The 22,536-nt window shown below is 42.9% G+C and overlaps 1 protein-coding gene across 10 annotated transcripts in view; it reads left to right on the forward strand.

Annotated features, from left to right (window-relative positions):
• Positions 1 to 22,536, forward strand: part of ZBTB38 (zinc finger and BTB domain containing 38) — a 160,796-nt gene that overhangs the window by 84,961 nt on the left and 53,299 nt on the right. The window contains exon 7 of one of the 10 annotated variants that reach the window (XR_013333323.1): positions 14,113 to 14,321. The exons of the other annotated variants lie outside the window; for them this stretch is intronic. The gene's annotated coding sequence lies outside the window, so the exon portion shown is untranslated. Of the gene's footprint in view, positions 1 to 14,112; positions 14,322 to 22,536 lie in introns of those variants that run through there. 10 annotated transcript variants of the gene reach the window in all.

The following is a 22,536-nucleotide window of genomic DNA, read 5'->3' on the forward strand; positions in this document are numbered from 1 at the left end:
AAAAAAAAAAAAAAAAAAAAGAACAGATGTGAAATATTAAAGTGTGAAAATGCAGACAGGTCATGGAGGGCTTCGTATCTCATACTACACTTGTGGTGTACATTCAGTATGCAGAGCATACTGCTGGGACCACCAAGTTGAAGGCGAAGTGCTTGCCCTTGAGGAGCTTGCAACCTAAACTCAAAAGAAATAGTCAGATGGGCAGTGCCTGTCATTCACCTGCTTCTGTAGCAGTCAGAGTGGGATCTGTTAAAGGAAGAGACCTGAGTGGCTGACATATCACAGTTCTTGCCTCTCAATGCAATTTTACATTTTTTTTTCAAGTTTAACACAAACTTCCATCCAGCTATTAAAACTTATACTTTCGGGCCAGTTGGGTGACTCAGTCAGTTGAGCATCTGACTCTTGATCTCAGCTCAGGTCTTGATCTCACAGTCATGAGTTCAGGCCCAGCATTGGGCTCTGCTCAGTGCGTGAAGCCTACTTAAAAAACAAAAAAGTAAACGTATACTTCCAACTTATAAATGATAGTAAGATCTTGTCTGAATTATTCACTGATTTGTTCATTCAACAAATGTTTATTGAGCTTCCACAAGGCACATGGGTATTTAAGACCAAACATACTATATTTTTATAATCATGATATTAATCATGTTCAGTCTCTTAGCAAGGAATTATTTGTCCAACTTTTAGAGATTTGTTTTGGAGATTTGTTTTTTGTTTGTTTGTTTTTTAATGTTTTATTTCTGAGAGAGAGAGAGAGGCAGCGTGAGTAGGGGAGGGTCAGAGAGATAGGGAGACACAGAATTGGAAGCAGGCTCCAGGCTCTGAGCTAGCTGTCAGCACAGAGCCCGAAGCAGGGCTTGAACCCACAAACTATGAGATCTTGACCTGAGCCAAAGTCGGATGCTTAGCCGACTGAGCCACCCAGGAGCCCTAGAGATTTGTTACTGTTAACATGCTAGAATATCAGCTCTAAGGATGTTCAAGATTGACTCCTAAAGGATATATAGGTCTTTTTAAAAATCTTAAAATCTTAAGAAAGGAATTTCTTCTCTTTAAAATTTTGATTTTGCCATTACTATCACCTGCTTGTAAAAATGTTTTATCTGTGCACCTAACCAACAGACATAGAGAAAAGCAGTGTAGCAAGGGGACTTTCTTTGACTTGAAATTCTCCCCTCTTCTAGCTTTGTAGACTGCCCAGGACTATGAGTGTTCAAAAGTAAAGTAATGTAAGAGCTACTTTAATTTACAGAGTACAGAGTTAGAGATAGCTCCAATAATTGTATCAAGCAACAGAAATCAGATTGTAAGTCTTGAATGCGCCTTGTAATAAACTTAAATCCAAATAGAACAAATGAGATATTGAATGTGAATGTGCTTTGTAAACTTTTAGGAGTTCTGTAAATGTTATATAGCAAATATTTATTGAGTGCCTACATGAGTACATCACCGTGCTAGAAAAAACGGATTCAGCAGCAAAAATATCTGATCCCTTCCCTCTCAGACCCTGTTATGTAGGTGAGGAAATAAAACATACAGGAATAATTGTGTGGTAAATGCCAAAAAACATAGTTTAGTAATTTGAAAAGGAAGAGGTCTCTTTTTCCCCTAGGAGTCAAGAGATTCTTTCTTGAGAAAAGGCATTTAAGCAAGTCCTTGAAGGAAGTGGAGTTTCCATAAAAGAGATGGGGAAAAGGCATTTGAGATAGGAAGATGAGTCGGGGGAATGAGAGAACATGGAGCATATTCAGGGAAGGGTAGTGAATCCAGCTGAGTTAGAACTGGCCTATAGAGGCATCCAGTGGGAAATAAAACTGAGAACATTCAGTGCCAAACAATAACGGTCTTGAATATCAAACGGGAAATACGAACATATTAACCAGTAGGCATTATTGCATATATTTGAACAGGGGAGTGTCACAGCTATGCATCAGGGGCATGCTCTTGTGAGTAGCTCCTGGGGAGATCAATCAAGGACGGAAGGCGGGGCAGAAACCAGAGCCTCTGAGACCAGTGAGAAGGCTTCCACAGTATAGGGAGGCAAAGGTTGAGAAAAGAAAGAAGGACTTCGGGAGGACCTAGGGAGGGATCTGGTGAGAAAGCAAGGAAGAACTGTAAGAGAGCAGGACTCCAACGGCCAGCAGACCAGCAGACGGGGTTTCCCAGTGGAGGGAGAACAGAAGTACCAGATGCTGGGGGGTGGGGGCTGGGCTTAGGATGGCTGCTGGATTGACAAGTGCTAGATCATGTTTGTTAGTGCTTTCCTTTGTGAGGTAATATAACTTTGCAGAATGAATATTAAACAGTTTCATTTTCAAGAGTTTGTAGCTTGCACAAATCAAGAATCGCTATTAAATTTGACCCCAGCAAGGCCCAAAACACACTTCTGATTACAAAAATTCCAGCTGTTAAATGCAGTTTTGATAGTAGTCACACGCCTCATTCTGTTGTGCGCAGGCAGACCAAAGAATAGCCGTTGATAGAATAAGTTCTTTAAAAACTCCATTTCTGTTGATGCTAGAGGTTTTCTAAAAGTAATTTAATTCCTTTGCCCTTTACTAAAAGGCTGCTATATGATGTATGTGTGTGTGAGACAAAGAGAGAGAAGGAGTCGTGTATGTGTGTGTGTTTTCATGGGCATATGAGCTTAATACAATGGAATGAGAAGACTGGGGTCAGATAAATCTAGTTTCACAACCTCACCGGGCCATTTTCCAGGCTTGTGACTTCAGAAAAGTTATGTCTCTAAGCCTAACTTTTTCCATCTATAACTCAAATAAGATTATTTGAAGATTGAGTAATATATAATTTGGTCAGGATTGTACCATAGTAGGCAGTTAATAAGTGTTGATTCCCGTCTTCTTACAGCCTTGTATAGGTATGTAAATGTCTATGTAATATGCATCTATACACAAAGCCTTATCTTTATGACTCATTTTAATGTGTTGATTTTATCACAGAAAGAGCATTCCTCCACTATAGCTAATCTATCCTGTGTTAATTTAAGTGACTGGCAACTTAATATGGATAAGATTCCATGGGGGGATTTATTAAAATGTGGGTTCCCAGGCCCCTGACTCAGAGATTCTGATTATTTAGATTTGGAGGAGGGCCTAGGAATATTCATTTATTATTACTTTTTTTTTAATGTTTATTATTTATTTTTGAGAGAGAGAGACAAAACATGAATGGGGGAAGGGCAGAGAGAGAGACACACACATGAGGCACAGAGAGAATCCGAAGCAGGCTCCAGGCTCTGAGCTGTCAACACAGAGCCCAGTGCGGGGCTCAAACTCAAGAACCGTGAGATCGTGACATGAATTGAAGTCAGATACTTAACCAAGTGAGCCACCATTGGAATCTTCATTTTAAACAGGCAATGTATGATGAGTGTTAACAAACGCCAGATTCTACGAAGCAGAGGAAGGGACAGACCTGAAACTTGATATGCTGATTTCAAATCCAGTTTCTACCACAGATATATCTGTGTTCCAGTGTTTTGTATCATTAGTGTTTATGGGTTATATTTGTAATAAGATAAAAACAAGTGAGTCTCAGAGAGTCAAGGAATGCTAGTATTGCACCCCACTGTCTCTGTCTGCAGCACAGCACATTTCACAGCAGTATGGGGTGACATGCCCCCAAATCAGCTTCTCTTTCTGTAGAATAAGTGGTGACACCCTGTCTCTTGTGCTCAGAGTTTGCAAAAGCAATGTAATTTTAGGTGTTGTAGCAAATAAATAATATATTTAATGGTGGCAACATTATACAGTGATGCCACTAAGATATATCCTGATGCATTTTTCTATCTGCCCTCTGGTTGACAAACATCTCTGCCATTTGATTACATTTCTCTGCCTGTCTGCATCTTGGAATCATATAATTTTTAGGCTACTTGACGTTGCTCATCTATCCCAGCGTCACTTAATCTATGAAAAAATAACTGGTCCTATATTTCCTCCTAGTCCTATCTGATTCTTTGCTTATTCACAAGAAAGGATTGATGTTTAAACTATATATGGAGAATATAAAACCTATCTGACTTGTTCATATTGAGTTGTTCTTTATACTTCTTGCACGTAATTTAAAAATCAGATAACTGAAATACAGTTATTAAAATTATACTGAGTCCTTTTATAATGTTGTTGGCATCTGTTGATGATTTGCTTCTTTTGGAGAATGCCAGTGGCCTGGAGACTTCCTAGAGTTTCTCTGTCTATTCCCATCATGCCCAAGGGCAGAAGATAGAGCAGCTTTCATGAAGTGAGTTCTATACCTAATGTGCATTATTTTAGCCATCTTATTAGAACCTCAGAATTACCTGGTATGGTGGAAATTGAGGTAAATAAGCTCAGTAGGGCAGCCGAAGAGATTTTCACACCAAAGCTCAGCCTCTTCTAAGGGGTAGGGAACCCCTGTTGTTTCTCCAACCACGTATATAGAGTATGAGATAGATCAGTGTTCCTGATTTTAGCTTGGAGACTTAGAGGCCCCGTTCTTGATATTATTATAACCACAGAATTTTGGACAAGAAGCAAGTGGAGCAAAGCTAATATGCTAACATGAAATTGTTCAGCAAATATCACCTATGTGCCAGGTCTCAGACCAGGACCCCCCACTCGTCAGGCTCCCCTAGCTCCCTCACCTATCCTATCTACTGTCCGTGTGCTGCTGCAGGCTTTCTTTTTAAAGTGAAAACACCAATGGATTTCTACACTGAAAAGATCCATCAATTTGTGGCTTGTTAAAACTGGTACTGTCCCTTGTGCAGGGCTGAATGCTCCCAGAATCACTGTGCCAGTTGAACATTTAGAACACTTCCTAGGGGGATTGCTCAGAGATGCTCAGCAAGTGTTTGTTGATTATCCTCTGAGGCCCTGAAGTCTAAGGTGGGGAGAGGGAAGGAGCCCAGAGCCCTGCATAGGGAAGTTGGGAGAGAGAAAAAGGCACCATGGTGTGAGAGACCAGACAAACCAGAGGCCTAGGACTATTCCCCATGACCTACTGAGGCACCTTGGGAAGGAAAGTCATTTAACTTTACTAACTTGGTTTCCACATCTGTAACCACAGAAGGTTTGGCTCAGTGACGATTGAGGTTCCTTCCAGCTCTAAGATGCAGTAATTCTGTTCTGTCTCCAGCAGAAAAACATAGGGGCTGGGACAAGTGGGTGGAAAGGGGGGACAAGAGTTAACCCTATGTTTGAGGTCTCCCAGGGGTCCTGATTTCAGAGTTCCCTCTGACTGTCCTCATAGACAGACTAGTACCAGCCAGAGTTTGGGTTCTGCTTTTACCCTCTACACTTTTGAGGCAAGTGTATGAATTAAAGGGTGGGAGATTGTTTTGGAGAAAATTAGGATTCTTACAAAAAGAGCCTGGCTAGGAATCAATCAAAAGATGATGAAGTGGGAGGTAGGGCAGCATGGTTTTCAAATTTCATGGCTAGAAAGAACCTCAAAAGTAAACTAACTCAACCTCCTCTCCTTCTAGATAAGGATATAGGAGTCCAAGGAAGTCGTAGAACTTACTCAGGATCACACAGCTAGTTGTAGCAAGCTGGGAACAGAACCCGCTGTCCATTGCCCAGTCCAGTATGTTCTCTGCAGAAACAGGTGGGTTCTGTCTTAAAGCAGGTTATAAGGAGAGCAGAAGATGGCAATGAGCAAGCAAAGTGCAAAGAGGGGCTGAACCTGTTCTATGGGAGAAAGTGGACCGTAATGCCCACAGGGCTTCTAGTACACAGTAGGACACCATGATGCAAAACTTCCATCCTGTTGACCATTTGGACTCTTGTCAATCAAAATAGTCAGAAGGTGGGAGAGGCAGAAGGTGGTTTCCTATTTATTTTTTATTAATTTTTTTATGTAGGCTTCATGACCAGCATGGAGCCCAACATGAGGCTTGAACTTGTGACCCTGAGATCAAGGCCTGAGCTGAGATCAAGAGTCGGCCACTTAACCAGCTGAGCCACCCAGTGCCCCTGATTACCTGTTTTTTAAAAGCATTTTAGGGCAAATTACTAAGCTATAAAATAATTTAATTTTGATAGGAATTAAATATTTTCTGAAGGAATATGAAGAAGACCCAGCTTGTACTGGCTACTTCTGGGCATGTGTTTTGTTGACCCATTTTGCTGGCCACTTTTATACATGTGTTCATCTCATGGTGTATTTTCATGAGAAACCCAGTGGCTATTTAAATCCTAGAGGAGCATCCTGGGGTTATTTCAGCAATCCATGAAGGCAGGCTTTGTGCAAGGTGAGATAGATGTGAGCTGTCACTTCCTGCTTCATGAGTTGGACATTGTTTCTAGGCCCCATTTTGTCTGTGTTATTTTTCCTGTTCATGTGTTAGAACAACTTCTGATTATTTGTAGAGTTGTTTACAATTAGATAATAAGACCACCAATTCAGTAAAGACAAAGCAGAATTTCTTATCTTGCCAGGCAAGGAGACCCAAACTTTTATTTTATTGTAGACATAGAGATTTCTGATTAGTTCTCATAGAACATTGATTGACTTCTAGTCCAAAATGAGGATTTCCTTTTTTTTTATTAAAATTTTTTTTATTGTTTAGTTTTGAGACAAAGAGAGACAGAGCACAAGTTGGGGAAGGGCAGAGAGAGAGAGAGACAGAAACTGAAGCTCAAGTCTCTGAGCTGTCAGCACATAGCCCAACCAGGGGCTCGAACTCATGAGCCATGAAATCATGACCTGAGCCGAAGGATGCTTGGCTGACTGAGCCACCCAGATGTCCCCAGGATTTCCTTTTTTAAAACTCTACTCAGCATTCTGGTCTGTCCCTGTCTACACCTGTTTATTCTGTTCTTGTAGTCCCTGACTTGAGCTCAAAGAGCAAGGCTTTCCAAGATCCCAGTGCTCTCTTCATGCTTGTGGGTGGAAGCAGTTAAGACTGCCTCATAGTAGCCAAAGTCATACCTGCTTTCTGGGTGCCTGCCACAGAACTGTATTTTCTGTCCTTCCGTCAGACTGATGTGACTTCCACCTTTGCGTTAATGGGAGTACCACCTTGAGGACGCAGAAGGCACTAGATTAGTTGGAAAAAGCAATGAGGTGGCAATGAGATGAAGCCCTGACTGGGCTTTTACTCCCACGTTAGAGAACTGGCCTTCCCTGACTGCTGTAAATAGGGTTAAAAAAAAAAGAACCTGACCTTTAAATTTTTTTCCTGTCAAGGTCTAGCAGTTCTGGAGTTTTCTGTAGCCACTACACATTGTAAGTTGACTTTTTGCGCCGAAGCACCATTAATTACCCTGGAAACACGTCTTTTGTTAAATATACACTACAGAGTGAGTCCCTTACCCTGTTTTGTTGTGTATTTAATATTCTTAATATTTGGTTTTGGTTTTGACATTTTCAGGAAATCACTCAAGAGCTTTTTGCCACATTTGAATCATCATCTATTTTAAGACTTTCTTTTCTATTTATTGTTACGAGTTTCTGATAAGATGATTTGCGCCTCTATTTTAGGAAGTCCTTTTTGAGGCCTTTTATTTTTTAAATGAAGTTTAAATAGGAGTTTTAGCTCCAATCCTAGTAGCTACCCTCCATTAAAAATGACCTATTTCTTTGCCCCATGAGGTTCCCTTGCTTAGGGAGGATAAAAAAAAGTCGGGTGATTAGTCATTGTGGCGTTCGGCAAACAAATCCTTTGGAGGCCATGATTTATGTTACTGATCAGGGGGACAAAAGGTTCTGTCTGTCTCTAGACATTTACAGTCGTGAAAGTTAGTGCTGTGTATTCCCAGAAGGTCCCCCAAGTGTCCTATTTGTTGTGTTCAGGTTTCCCAGCCCGGTGGCCATTTTCTGTGAGTTTGAATCCCTGTGTGAAGCCCCTCCCACTGTGGAGTCTATGAGCATTTTGTTTTCTAAAATGAAAGCACAAGCAGAAACTCGAGCTGTTCTGCAGAACAGGCTGTTCTTCAGAGTTTTTTAGATCAGTATATTCAAAAGCACAGTTTTTTAAACAGCCTATAGTAGGTTTTTATCTGCAGCAGGTTTGGGTTTGTTTGGAGGATTTTACTATGTTTTTAGTGTAGGCAACTTATTTACTGCTGAAACTGCTCTCTGTTTTCCCCGCAGATACTTTCAGTCAGACAGGTGAGCGGGGGAACGATTTTGATACCTGACTACTGCCAGAAACCTTCATTCAGTTTCGAGTTAGTTTCCTTTGGTGTGAGATTGGCAAAAGCTCCCTGGAACTCTCAGTTCCTTTAATATCCCTTCCTCCTCCTGCCTTTTCCACCCACCAGTTTTCCCCAGGCGATTTCTTTTGTCTCAGCCACTGTGCGTCCATTTGAGTGACCAGCCAGAGTTTTTGTAGCATTTCCACCTTGCGCAGAAGCTCCGGGGCCTCCAGTTGTACGTCAGACCTACGTCAGACCTACGGACTGGCTTGCGTGACAGCTCCGCTTGTCACCTGTATCTCCTGGACCCTGGGAGGAGGTGACTGTTTCACAATCCCATGCCGCCTCAGGGATCTATGCTGCCATGCCTGGCCTCACTCCAGGGATTGCAATGTTGCCAGCGGTGGCTTCAGACTGGAAAAATGGGAGGTGGAAGAGAAATGATGGAAAACACGGGAGGAGGAAACATGTGAGCAAGGAAAGTACGTATGTGGACTCGGATATATGAGAGCTCGGGTCCATGAAAATGATCCCTGTGCATTGGCATTTCACCAGCGGGGAACACGCTGTGGACTGTGGACTCAGTGTTGACAGTGGGGAGCAAGCGTGGCGGAACAGGGAAGAGCATCAGCAGCTTTTCTCCAGGAGGTCCCCGCTGGTGCCAGAGGCCAGAAGGATCAGCTCTGCACCACGACCCCTACATCCTGGGTCTCTGGAGCAGAATTTGCTTCCTTGGGTTGACCACCATTGTTCTATTGAGCAGTTCACAAGGATTCCCTGGAGACACTGGTGATCTTGGTAGATACACTTTACTGTGTGTATGCCGTTGTTGGAAGCCCAGACTGCGAGGTTGTCCAGGCTGTGTTTCTGTGATCTAGCTTTTAGAATTGTTATTCGTGTGTCACAGCAGTGAAGCGTGGTGTCATTCAGAATACTCTGACCCAGGAAGGAACCACTGGTAAAGGCCTGTGCTTTCTTAGCAATTACCGCTTCCCCACTACATCATCTGCTAATGATGAATATGGAACCTCTTTTGGAAAGGAAAGCACGGTACCTCCAGGAGTATGAATCTGATTTTGAGGAGCTCGAGTTGACCTTGTGGTTGAAGTGCCTTTCGAAGCAAAGTGAGGAGTTTGAAATCTGCCACCCTTCCCCCTAAGAGTCATATATTAAGAAGTTTTCCACCTGGGCATGAACAAAGTGGAGGGATCCTGAAGAAATATTATGTGATCCAAATATACTCCATGTTAAGGCTTCTATGTTAAGGCTTCTTACCACCTATCCTTCATTAGGATGGAAAACTTCAGTAGTTTTGGAAGCTTGGATACTGAGACCTCACCATATAATTTTTAGGAAGGCATTGAATCACTGTATAGAAATGGAAAAATTATAAGCAGAATGAAACTTATAAGTGGTTTCTACTTAGGTTATTATAGACTAAGGTCTAAAGTTCAGACACATATGGGGGCAAGAAAATAATATGAATGTTCATTGTAGGCTGGGTGTAAGAAGATAGAATGGTGAAACTGTGGCAAGCCAGAGGCTTGAAAAACTTTTTAAATATTGGAGGGCCAAATGAAACATATCTACAGGCTGAATTCAGCCTCCAGACTGCTTACATGCCAATTATAGAGCCACACCACCTGACTCAGCCCACCAACCTGGATTTCCTCAGTGGCAGCCTGCCCAGTCGTTTCTTGCAGAGCGTTGGGCTTGAAGTTCTCCAGGACCCATCCCAAGGGAAATTCATGGCCATTGAACCTTATCCGTGTCACAGCAAATAAAGGGAACCACTTTGAATATAAACAGTATCTGTGTCATAACAGGCAAAGCAATTTGTCAGTAGAATCAGCAGCAAAACGCAGCGTGTATGTCCAAGGACATCTGGGGGACATCTTGAGAGGCATCAGCCATAACAGCCTTTATTAAGCTGCACAGTGCTCACTGTGCCCATCTCAGGATAGAACAGGAAGAACCCACCAAAGGAAGCCACTCCCTGTTTAGGCATGTTCCTCCCAAGGCAGCCAAATGGAGCCAAAGCTGCAGAGGCGAACCTGGCTGGCATCGGGCCATGGGATGACAGTGAAGGACAGCAGGCATTTCATGATATATTAAGCTCTGGTGTTGACTTCCTCAGTCCAAAGATGCTTTCTGAAATATCAAGCAGTTTAGCTGCTGCCTAACTAGTCCCAGACTGGGAGGGATAGTGTGAGAATTGGCCTCTCTGTTGACACTTGATTGACCTTCTGCACATCCTGGAATTTAAAATGCCTTGCCTTTTTTCTAAATATCTTTTAACCACTCCTGTTTTCCGCAGCTCTCTTGGTACAGAGTGAATCATAATGTCTGTAAAGCACTTAGCACAGGGCCGAGCTTGTAGAAAGCACTCAGTAAATATTAGCTCTTCCTGTCATTGGCATCATCGTCATCACCATTATAACTATAATCATTTGACCAGCAGGTAAGGGAACTTGGTTTCCTTAAACCTGAAACCCAGGTGTAACCTCAGCCATCTCCACCCTGACGTAATTGAAGATGGACCACATATATGTGACCCGCTGTGTCAGAAAATGCGCTAGACAGGAGGCCCAGCTGACTCATGCGCATGAATGTTTGGGGAACACTCCTCTACATGCTGTGGGGAAGCAGAGACAGACTAGCCTAGAGATGGGTCCTTGCGGGTTTGCTAGCTAGAAGATGCTTTGGGACAGTCTGAGAGGGTGAGGACGTTTTGAGGGATGTGCCTTTTATATTATACAGTGAGGATGTATAGATGTACAGTAAGGATGGGGTGGTTTTGACCACACCAGGAATCTGATTCTGAAGGCTAGTGTTCTCGAGCTGTGACTTTTCAGCCTGGCATGTGGTTCCTTTCCACCCGCCCCACCCCCCACTGACCTTCTGGACATGCAAACCATCTTGCCAAGAAGGGAAATTCCTATGTTAAGAGGCCAGAAAACCTTTGTGTGTCAGGGAACCGACACAAGTAATTACAGTGTAGGACTTCAGTGGTGGAATGTGTATCCGTGTAAAAATAAGGAGTGATGTGGTCTCAGTAAAGATGCAGGGACCCCAGTAGGCATGAGAAGGGAGGTGTAACTGAACCTTCTTTAATGTTGGTGACTGAGAGTTTTACCTGCTCCTAAGGAAACATTTGGAAAGATAGAAGTAACGAATCCTGTGCTGCCTCGGTGAGTTGACTGGAAACTACTAGAGTGGTGAGGAGAAAGTAGCCACAGTATCTTAGAGACCAAAGCCTAACTTCGTATCTAATTAAATTAATTTAGAAAGTGAATTAATGAAAAGCCTTTTCAGCCTTTCAAAGCTTTCACCTATATCTTGAGGGAAGCATGGTCTAGCATTTGTTAATGATCATGGTGATTTTTTCCAGTCTGCATGTACTTTCAGATGGCCATGTGCACTGCACACTTAGTGGCCCGGGGTCTTAGGCAGCGCAAGACTTGGAAGTGCAGCTGCAGATTTTAGTCCCTGAAATAGTTCTCTTTCTTCCTCTTTTCTTCTTCTTCTTCCTGCTACTGTCAGGAAACTTAGCCTGGAGTTCTGGATCTCAGTCCCCTCTCCCATTTATCCAGATGGGTTGTTGCCATGGTGTCTGTATTAGGTTGAATATGGCCCCTAAAAGAGATATGCATATCCTGATGCTGTGCATATGACCTTATTTGGAAAAAGGATCCTTGCAAATGTAGGTAAGTTCAGAATGTTGAGATGAGGGGCGCCTGGGTGGCTTAGTCAGTTAAGCGTCCGACTTTCGCTTAGGTCATGATCTCGCGGTTCGTGGGTTCGAGCCCCGCGTCGGGCTCTGTGCTGACTGCCAGCTCAGAGCCTGGAGCCTGTTTCAGAGTCTGTCACTCCTTCTCTCTCTGACCCTCCCCTGCTCACGCTGTCTCTCTCTCTCCTAGAAATAAATAAAACATTAAAAAAAAATTTAAAAATAAAAAAATAAAAATAAATAAAAAAAAAAAGAATGTTGAGATGAGTTCATCCTGGATTGTGGGGTGGGCCCGATATCCAGTAACAACCAGCCTTATAAGAAACACACAGAGGAGCAACCCATAAAGAAAAGGCCACGTGAAGACATAGGCTGAGATTAGAGTGACACAGCCACAAGCCAGAGAATGCCTGGAGCCACCAGAAGCTGGGAAAGGCAAGGAATGATTGTCCTCTAGCAAGTTCAGAAAGAGCGTGGCCCTGCTGATAACCTTGATGTCAAACTCCAGCCTCCAGAACTGTGAGGGAAGAAATTTGTTGTTGTAAGTCACCAAGTTGGTGGCAACTTGTTACAGGATTCTTAGGAAGCTGGATACAGTGTCCAGTCCTAGTCTTGATCCAGAAATGCCTGGGAACGTGTGAAAACCAGTCTCTGGGGCTTTACCTTGACCATTCTGATTCTGTCAGGCAAGGGTGGCACCAAGAACTCAGGTTTTAATGAGGGCATCCAGGTGACCCTGATACATCTGTTCCCCCTCAGGAGTGGTGTTCCTCCTTCTGTTCATCCGCTTTATTTACATCTGAATCTTCAGCCAGGCTTGCTGTCAGCAGCAAGGTGTGTTTTGGATGCCTTTTGATAGCATATTCCACAGGCTCCTCAGGGAACACTGACTTTATTATCTTTCTCCCAGACCTGCTCTTTGATCGGGTTCCCTACCTGCTGGTGGTACATTGAGGCAATGGAGTTGGGGTATAAGCTGTCATCCTTCACTCTCTCTTTCCTCTCATTTCCAGGGAGTTGATTCTTCCATCCAAATAGCTTTCAGATCTATCTTCCCTCTTCATTCCCCACCTTCCCCTTGTCTTCTTTCTAGACTCCTTCCAGACCTCTTTCTCACCAAATGGTTCCCAGAATGATCTGTCTGCAAATTTGTCAAATGATCCTCCCTTAAAATCTTTTAGATGACTAACCATTGTCCAGGCTGCACGATGAGAATCAACTGGAGGGGTGCCTCGATGGCTCAGTCAGTTAAGCATCTGACTCTTGATTTTGGCTCAGGTCATGATCTCACGGTTTGTGAGTTTGAGGCCCATGTGGCCTCTGCTCTGACAGTACAGAGCCTGCTTGGGATTCTCTCCCTCTCTCTGACCATCCCCAGCTCGCTCTCTCTCTCTCTCTCTCTGAAAATAAATAAACAAACTTAAAAAATTCTCAGTACCCATTATTCACCCAAGACCAAACAAACCAGAATCTCGAATTGGAACCTGCTGTTGGTTTTTTATTCAGTCTGTAGGTGAGTCCAATATGCTAGACTAGAGGGTAAAATCCAAAGTCTTGATAACATACAAAACTCTTAACAACTGGGTCCCTACTAGTTTGACCCTCTGTCTCTCCATCAGGCCTTGTTCATACCCTGTGCAACAGCCATCCCCACCACTCTGCCGTTCCCCAAATGTGTCATTCTGTCTCAGGGCTCCTAGCCTTTGCTCAGACCTCTGCCTGGAGTAGAATGCCTTTTTCTCTCTTGGATTCCAAAGAAATGCTCCCTGTCTTCCAGGATTCCGTTCCACCTCTCTTTCCCTGACTTTCCTTCCCTAAACTGTTTAAAGGTGCCTCCTCCAGAGTGCTGGGCACAATCACTAGAGTGTGGTCATCATGGTGGAGCTGTTTCTGTGCATGTCTGTCTCTTCTGGTAGACTGTGGGCTCCAGGAAGTTGCTGAATGAGGGAAGGTATAAAGGATTTAACAAGGCCAAGGGGTTTAAATAGTGTTTCTGCTTCTCTGAATTATTGGGCCCATGCTGCCTTATACCTCATCAGACCCTTGTTAAAAAAACAAAAATATATTTGGTTTTAATGACTATAATGAAATTTTAGTAGTAGTAGTAGTAGTAAAAGTAGTAGTAGTTACTAATAGTAGTATTAATTGAACACTTGCTAACTAAGTTCTCTTATAGTCATTGCTTCATTTAATTGAGCCAATAATCATCTCAGGTATCATTCCATTTTATAGAATGAATTAAACAAGATGTGCAATCAAGTAATGCAAGATGGCAGAGAATACAAAGTGGAATGCAGACATCATCACCTGGTTGGCAGTGTCCGTGGTTTGTAGGCTGGTCAGGAAAAACTGGATCTATTGGTCAAAATGGCTATTGATAATCTCTTGAATGGCATATTGGCACTGAATTTGGCACAAAACAAACACAGCCATTAAACACATTACTCGAAAGATGAGATGGTAATTTATATTTATTAACATTTGGAATAACAGAAATACAGTCTTCCTTTTAAGTATGCTGGAAGGAGTTTGTGACCACAGTCACAAGATCAGGGTTGAAAACCCAACCTTGCCAAATACATAATATGTGGTGTTAGGATTTGGCTTAATTTTTCTGAGCCTCAGGGTCTTCATCTTTGAAATAGAAATATCATTTCACAGCCCACAGTGCTATTGTGAGAAAGAAAATGAAATGGTATGTATGAAAGGGATTTGTAAATGGCATAGGGCTAAACAAGAGTAAGGCTGAGTGTTCTTGTCCTTGTTCTGCATTTGGGTCTAAAAGGTTGGCCTTTAGAAAGTGTCAGGTTGGAGAAGGTGGTGTCCTGCTGGGTCAGTGAATATGGGCACTAAGGCAGTTAGTTGTAGGTTGTCAGATTTCCTGCTGGGGCAGGGTATGAGCAGGCTGGGTTGTGAGCCCAGAAAAACAAATGGCATGAGCTAGTTAGGGAAGATGTGGGAATGAGGAAGAGTAGTTAGAAAATTAACGTCTTACACTTACCAAAACAACAGAGCTGAGAATGTAACTGGTTAGGGATTTGCATTGGTTCACCTGTAACCAAGGACCAGCCCAAGGACCACAGATCAACTCTAGGGAGCTGGTTCTTTTAAGTAAAAGCGGTTTTCTGCAGCTCAGAAGTTTTCTGGATCTCAGCACAAGAGCTCATTTATCCTGAGGTCTCAGTGTCTTGATTCCAAACATATTAATGCATTAACACAGACAGAGCTGTTCTTCACAGGGCCACTTCCTCATTGTGTAGAGTCACCCTGCTTCCTCATCAGAAATGAAACCAAGGCTATATCTTTTTTATCCTGATAGATTGAAAAATATTTTCCAAGTTCTGATCTTAAAATATGATGGCAGGGGGAAGGGAGGGTGGGGAGAGGTGAGAATGGCCACATTCTGCCAGTCTTTGGAGGTGAGCGTAGAAAACAGCCCTGCCTTTTTGTCACAGAAACTTATCTGTAAGTTTCAGGAGGACGAATCTATGTAACATGTTTTTAAAGAATTAGTAGATCGATTTTAAGTTAGAATTTACATTCTAAAATATCCCCACACACTGGAGATGATGGAGAAAATGAACAAGATTAAGTGTAATCAGAATAAATGAGTTAATTTTTAAGTTTCAGTTAAAAAAATCAGCCTTGGAAGTTTGGAAGCCAAGGAAGAAGAAAACAAGGGAGGAAAGGAGAACTCCATGCCATTTAAAAAAAAAAAAAAAAAAAGCATGTGTATATCCTAAATAAAATCAGTTATTTGCTTACTATTTGCACTTGCTGAGTGCTCAGGTACTTCGTTTAATCCTCCCAACACCCTGTGCGGTGTGTGTTAGGAAGGTCAAGTCCTTTCTGTGGTCGTGCTGTTGGCCAGCAGGTCCCAACATCTGCCATTTGAGTATGATAATAGTGAAGCATCTGGAATCGAAGTCCAGAAACCAGTTTTGGTCACACCATAGGATCTTAGACTTTGCCACGCCTCAGTTTACTTGCATCCAAAATGAGAGGCTTAGACCAAATCTAATGCTCTTTTTGTCTACAAAACCCTCTTCACAGTGGACTAGCAGAAGGGATTTGAGATGTTTAGCCCAGGAAAGGGGACATGCTAAATAAACCTTCAAAGGGCTATGGTGGGGCAGAGGCCACCACTGAGGGCCCTCTCTTTGCTCCTGGTGAGGACTGCTCCTCCAAGGAGGAAATTGATGCACTGGGCAGTACAGTCCCCACCCTTTATCTGAAGACTCTCTAGAAGCCATTTGTGACCAATTAAGAACGAGTTAGAGTGCAACCTCCACTAAGAAGCAGGCTCTCTTTGTTACCTAAAACACTCAATGTCTATTTCTTTTGGAGCAGTGCATACTCATCTGCCCATTTTGAGGAGGATTGGGGTGGGAGAGTGGGAGATGGGGTGGGAGAATGGGGGACAGCATTACCAGCTACCCAGGACACTAGAGCATTTCTCTGTGTGGACTCAGCACCATCTTGTGGACACAGCACTCTGGACTGGGGATGGGCTTTGGTCATCAAATATAAAAGAACCTCAAACACAACCCAGAAGAGGCTGCTGCCAAGGCAAAGCTCTGTCTAAAGGATCATTTTTTAACAGGGGCTGTCTAATCGCAGAGCTAGGAACTGCCTTAGGGAATTTACCTTTATGACCATAACCCTGTTATTAAGCCTATGACACCTAGAAGAACAGTGTGGGCAGGCTCAGTGACATAGTAGCCAGACCTTCCCAGGAGTTGTGTTTACTGGGAAGGGCTTCAGTTGCAGAGGCCTCCTTAGGAGGGAGCCCCAGGCTCTTTCCTCCATGGCCTCCCTTCCCCATGTCCTATATCCAGCCCCACCCCTTCTGGTACAGAGGTACCTCTGCCCTGCCTCCTTTCTTCCTTGCTGGTATTGATTGCCACTCTGGGCATAACTTCTTTATGGTGCTTAAAGGCCCCCTTCCCAGTGAGGTGAGGATGGAACAGAAGGGAGCTGTGAGGAGAACAGAACACTCAGGTTGCAAAATGCTTTGCCTTCCCTAACTCTGTCTACTAACACTGGTGAGGCTGGCCATATGGATGTTTTTGCCATTTCTGTGTGTGAAAAAACTGAGTAATGATCTAATCTGAGGCTAAGATGATAGTCTGAGGGCACTCTTGCTCTGTGCCTTGACCCACAGTGGAAAGAGCAATGTGTGGGCCCAAAGAAGCCACTGACCTCTTTTCTGCTTATTCTTCACAGTAGGGTTGTGGCAGGTAATATCTTTAATGGGCATATAGGACCTCCCCCCCAAAGAACAATAGAGTCACTGATTTTCTATTTGTTAATACAGTTATTGGTTTTATTTATCATAAATATCATGATGCATGTACTTATTCTTTTTTTAATGTTTATTTATTTATTTATTTATTTATTTATTTATTCTGAGAGAGAAACAGCATGAGCAGGGGAGGGTCAGAGAGAGAGGAGACACAGAGTTTGAAACAGGCTCTGAGCTAGCTGTCAGCACAGAGCCCGACGCGGGGCTCGAACCCACAAACCGTGAGATCATGACCTGAGCCAAAGCCAGACGCTTAGCCAACTGAGCCACCCAGGTGCCCCTGAACTTATTCTTTAAAAGTAAACATTGGTTCTTTCAATTGCATTACTATACCTGTGTTTTTCTTGCAAGACTTTGATACAAGAACTCTTACTGTATTACCCATAGTTCCTTATTTTGCCAAATACATGTTTTTGCATTTACCTTCCAGGACTATTTTGAGGCTAACTCCTTTTCTTCTGGGGTCAGCCTGGCTCCCCACTGCCCAACCTGTGAGAACTAGTCTTGCTCAGGCTCACTGGAAGCCCTTGAAGCCTGAGACTCTCTAAGCCATTCATCTTTCCACTTTAGCTTCAGAGAAACCCTTGCTTACAAAATGGCCCCTGATTCCTACCTTTCAAGCAACAAGCATTAAATTGGTTGTTATCATCAAAATGAGATGGGCTAAAGAAAAGAGTTGTAGGTATTGTTTTCTGGAATTTTCATGGAAAATTAGGGTGAAAAGAGCAATAGAATGAGATACATTTTATGTGTAAGGTGCACTATTACATCCATTTTGTAGATAAAAAAAAAAACAGGCCTGGAGGTGTTAATTAACTAATCCAAGTGTCCAAGTTCATACAGCTAGCACATGGCAGAACTGTTTTTTGAGCATGAAGATGTAACTAAGCAGACAGAGAAAAGACAGCCCAATGGAACAGGAGAAGAAGAGCTTGGGACTACTGACTACATCAGATAGTTGTCCAAAATTTTCCTCACGGACTTCAGTGGAAGCTTGAACCGGATCCCATATAAGCACAAAACTTGTTAAACCCCAGACTGAACCCAAATTTTTAATTTTTTTTAAATGAACAAACCACAATCTAATGAATCCATCACTAAACTGAGATATAACTAAAAGAATTCTAAAATCAAAAATCAAAAATGTTCTCTAAAATAAGTCATACCAAGCTGACAAGTTACTAGGTTCTTAAAGTAAGAAGGAGGTCCCAGAACACGGCCCTGCAGAAGCTCCGTGGTGGGAGGGGCGAGGAGTCTGTGCATGGGACACGTGCAGCAGCAGAGCAGAGGTGAAAGAACGTAGCTCTCTAAAACAGGCTCGCCACCCTGTAAACTGACGGCACCCTAACTTTGCCTTGTATAGCGTAATTTGAGTGATCTAACTTAGGACAAGTACACATCATGGAAATTTATAGATGATTTAAGTATTTGTCTTAAACCTTGTTCTGGTTTCTTTCCTATCAAGCTTTTTACCAGAATTCCTCATAAATAGTTAACTTGAATGATTTTATTTAAATCTTTGATACCTTTTTTCCACGTGCTAAGAAGAATGCTAACAAAGGATGCAACTAAAGAAAGAAAAGAATTTAGGTGATACTTGTAACTAAATGCCCACATCTGAGCTAAGGTTCAGATCTAACTGCTGTCTGCATTAGGGAGGAATGGTTAGTTGATGAGCCCCTTTGGGATATTAAGTAGTGTGAGGGGTGATGGGGACCTCTGGGCACACAGTGAAATGGAACATATGTCCCTGCCATTGAGGAATTTCATATTCCTTACATTTTGGGCCTGGGGCCAAGGCTTGCAATATTTGTTCCCACTGACATTTGCAACTAATTATTAATTGGTAGTAGTAATAATAATAGCTCATGGTTAGTAAGCTTGATTTTGTTCCAGACACTACGCAAAGCCCTTTATAGGTATTATCATTTAATCCTCATATTAACCCTGATAGATTCTATTTTTAGCTCCATTTCACAGATGAAGAGGCTGAGGTGCAAAGAGCTTAAAAACATGCCCAAGGTCATGGCCAGAATGTGCCAGAGCCAGGTCCACCTGACACCAAAGTTCAAGCTCTCTGCCATTATCCCAGATTGGATGTGATCTGCCTCATCCTGAATTATCCTTAGGGAGAGCCCTGTTTCATGAATGGATTAATATGGTGCTTTGGGGTCTCTCAGTTCTCCTGGTTCAGGAGTTCTAATCTCCCCACCTGCCCTTCAATACCCACTTCTTATGGTAGCTCCTTTGTTGCACTCAGTAACTGGTGAGTGGTAAGCATTTGATAAATATTACCTTGAAATAGAAGTGAATCAAAAAATAATAATAGCGGGGCACCTGGCTGGTTTGGTCGGTAGAGCATGCAACTCTTGATCTCGGGGTTGTAAGTTCAAGCCCCACATTGGATGTAGAGGTTACTTAAAATCTTTTTTTAAGTAGGCCTCATGCCCATCATGGAGCCCAACGCGGGGCTTGAACTCATGACCCTGAAATCAAGACCTGAGCTGAAATCAAGAGTAGGATGCTTTAACGGACTGAGCCACCCAGGCGCCCCATAAAAATAAAATCTTTAAAAAATAATAATGATATTTATGAATGCCATATATTACTTTCAGGTTTACATTTTTTTTTAGGTACACAAATTAAAAATAGAATGTCATGGAAAATTCTGACTTTCCCCAGGTGTTCACCTCAGAGCCACCTGGTGGTCCATATGGTATCTTTATGCATTTTAAAGAAACCACCCCCTCCGTGTGGCAGGAGGATGCAGCCCTCACCAGTGTACCTGCCTGGCCAAGCAGAGCATGAGCTGGCTCTCAGTCTGCCCTTCCTCACAGCATATCACAGGGCAGAACCTGTCCCCCTGCATGTGGCAGCCCTGCTCAAGTCCAGTTGAAAGTTTGCCAAGCACTCACACACTGGTAAGTGGGCTGGGGTTGTGAGCAGGCAGAAAAGCCAAGTTCTTTATTTCTTGGTGCTTCTGAACCTGAAATGGAGAGTCTAGTTTTTGAGTTCTACTGCCTGGGTCTGAATCCCAGCTGTGCTGCTCAGCAGTTAAATGACCCCAGTCAAGTTACACAGCCTCTCTGCACCTCAGTTTTCTCATTTACAAAATCGGGTTGCCGTGAACTTAATCGGGACGGTGTGTACAGTGTGTAGAACAGCACTGGGCACGTGGATGTCCCAGTTAGGTGCCGAGGGGACAGCATGTGGCTGGCGTAGGAGGTGAATTTCCTCTTGTCAGATGAGCAGGTCTCGTTGGGGACGTTGATGTGTTTGTGGTGGGGTGTCAGTGTCACACGACAGCAGCCCTCAGGAAGCCTGCCCAGAGAGGCTCTCTAACGAGCAGGGGACAGCAGCATAGTGAGGTCATGGGCCAATGCATGTGCACAACATAGCTCAGTAACATTTTTATACTACACCCACGTGTTGACTACTTTGAAGTTTTAGTATTTTTTTTAAAGTTATTTTAAAAGTTTGTTTCCAGTTTAAGCATTTAAGAGACAAAGACCGAATCCCTGGAGTTAAAACTGTTTAAGAATAAAATTCGTCTGAGTAAATTTTAAAGGTTTTATTGACGTTATTCAGTAGTTTGTGAATTGGGCAGCATCCAATCTAGCAGATAAAAAAAGGAGTGCCAGAGAGCTATGCAAGGCAGAGATTTTACAGGCAGATGGAGCAGAATAAGGAAGTTGCACTCGGCAGAGAGGCAGATTGGTATTCAAGGTTACTCACCTTATAGAGGGTGGCAGGGCCTTATCAGCAGAGTACTTAATGCTGATGAAAGTTGATTCGTGATTAACTGGTTTAAGATTCCATTTCTGGAAGAGCTAAAGCCAAGTTAAGTTTCACTTGGTGACATGGGGCTTAGCTTAGCATAAGCAAATCCATTTTGGGCCTGTTGTCTTTCACAGAACAAAGCGTATCAGGGCATAAAGTGTTGCTCTTTTCCATTTTTTTTTTTTTTAATTTGAGCCCAAGCAGTAATAGTAAGCCATTTTTCAGTGTTTCAAGGCTGCGTTTCAGTGTTTTAACTTGTTTGAGCAGTGACAACTTTGTGGGTAGATAGATGGCCCTGGCTTGTCTTATCCTGCTCAGGTTTAGGCTAGCAGTGTTGATTTGATGTGTGTGTGTGTGTGTGTGTGTGTGTGTGTGTGTGTTCTATCATATCGAAACACCTTTCTTGACTTTTTTTATGTTCAACAAACATATTCACCCCTTTTAGCATAGGTGACAAATAGCAGGGCAGTTTCTATTGACCTAATGCTGGATCCAGAAAGCTTGGTAACAGTGCCCAGTATAGTGGGCTTTAGAAAGCTTAGTGATTGGGTGCTTTTTGTTTTTGCATTCATTTATTAAAGGTTTATTAACATCTGTTCTGTGCCAAGTACAGTGCTGGGAGCTAGGGATACTGGTAGACAGTCTTAGCCCTCATAGAATTTATACTTTTGTGGTAAAGGCACACGTTTGTCAATGCTTAACTATTGTCATAATGAGTGCTCTGAAAGAAAAGTATGCTGAGAATATATAACAGATGAACTTAATTGAGGGAGGAAAGGATTGTTGGATAGAGATAAGAAAGGACTACTGCCTGGGCTGCAAGAGCATTCTAGAATGCAGAAGCAATACCCTGAGGTGAGAAGATCCTAGGCATATTCAAGGAAACAGAAAGAAGGCTGATGCACGTTAGAGTGGCAGGAAGTGCGGTTAAGTCGCAGAGGACTTTATACGCCTTAGTAAAGATACTAGAATTTGGGGGTGCATGGGTGGCTTAGTTGGTTAAGCGTCCAACTTTGGCTCAGGTCATGATCTCACGGTTCATGGGTTTGAGCCCTGCATTGGGCTTTGTGCTCACAGCTCAGAGTCTTGGAGGAATTCTGTGTCTCCCTCTCTTTCTGCCTCTCCCCCACTCACAGTCTATCTCTCTCTAAAAAATAAACAAACCTTAAAAATTAAAAAAAAAATATTCTGGAATTTGGATTTAGAGTTTTCACAAGCCTCACTGACCACCTCTCAGTTCTGTGTTTGTGGGGGGACTCTTCCATCTGTCATGGAGAAAGCTCACAGCCAGCTTGACCCTCCCCTGGAGATTCGCTTTCCGTAGTGCTCCCCTCATGCGTCACACCCATTGCACTCATGCCGTACCCTGACTGACAGTTCTCTAGCAGGAGTTTCATGAGCCCAGAGACTGCATCATGCCCAGTCCTATAAGGAGCAGGTAAATCTAAATACTTGTGAGGAAGGGGAGCCAAATTAAAATTCATTTTCCTGATACATTTTCAGATTAACAGATCCTGGCTGTGCAAATCCTTGGTCTTTGTCTTCTGAGTCCTTAGATTGAACTGAACTGA

Source organism: Crocuta crocuta, unplaced genomic scaffold (genome assembly GCF_008692635.1).
Source record: "Crocuta crocuta isolate KB4526 unplaced genomic scaffold, BGI_CrCroc_1.0 scaffold337, whole genome shotgun sequence".
NCBI lineage: Eukaryota > Metazoa > Chordata > Mammalia > Carnivora > Hyaenidae > Crocuta > Crocuta crocuta.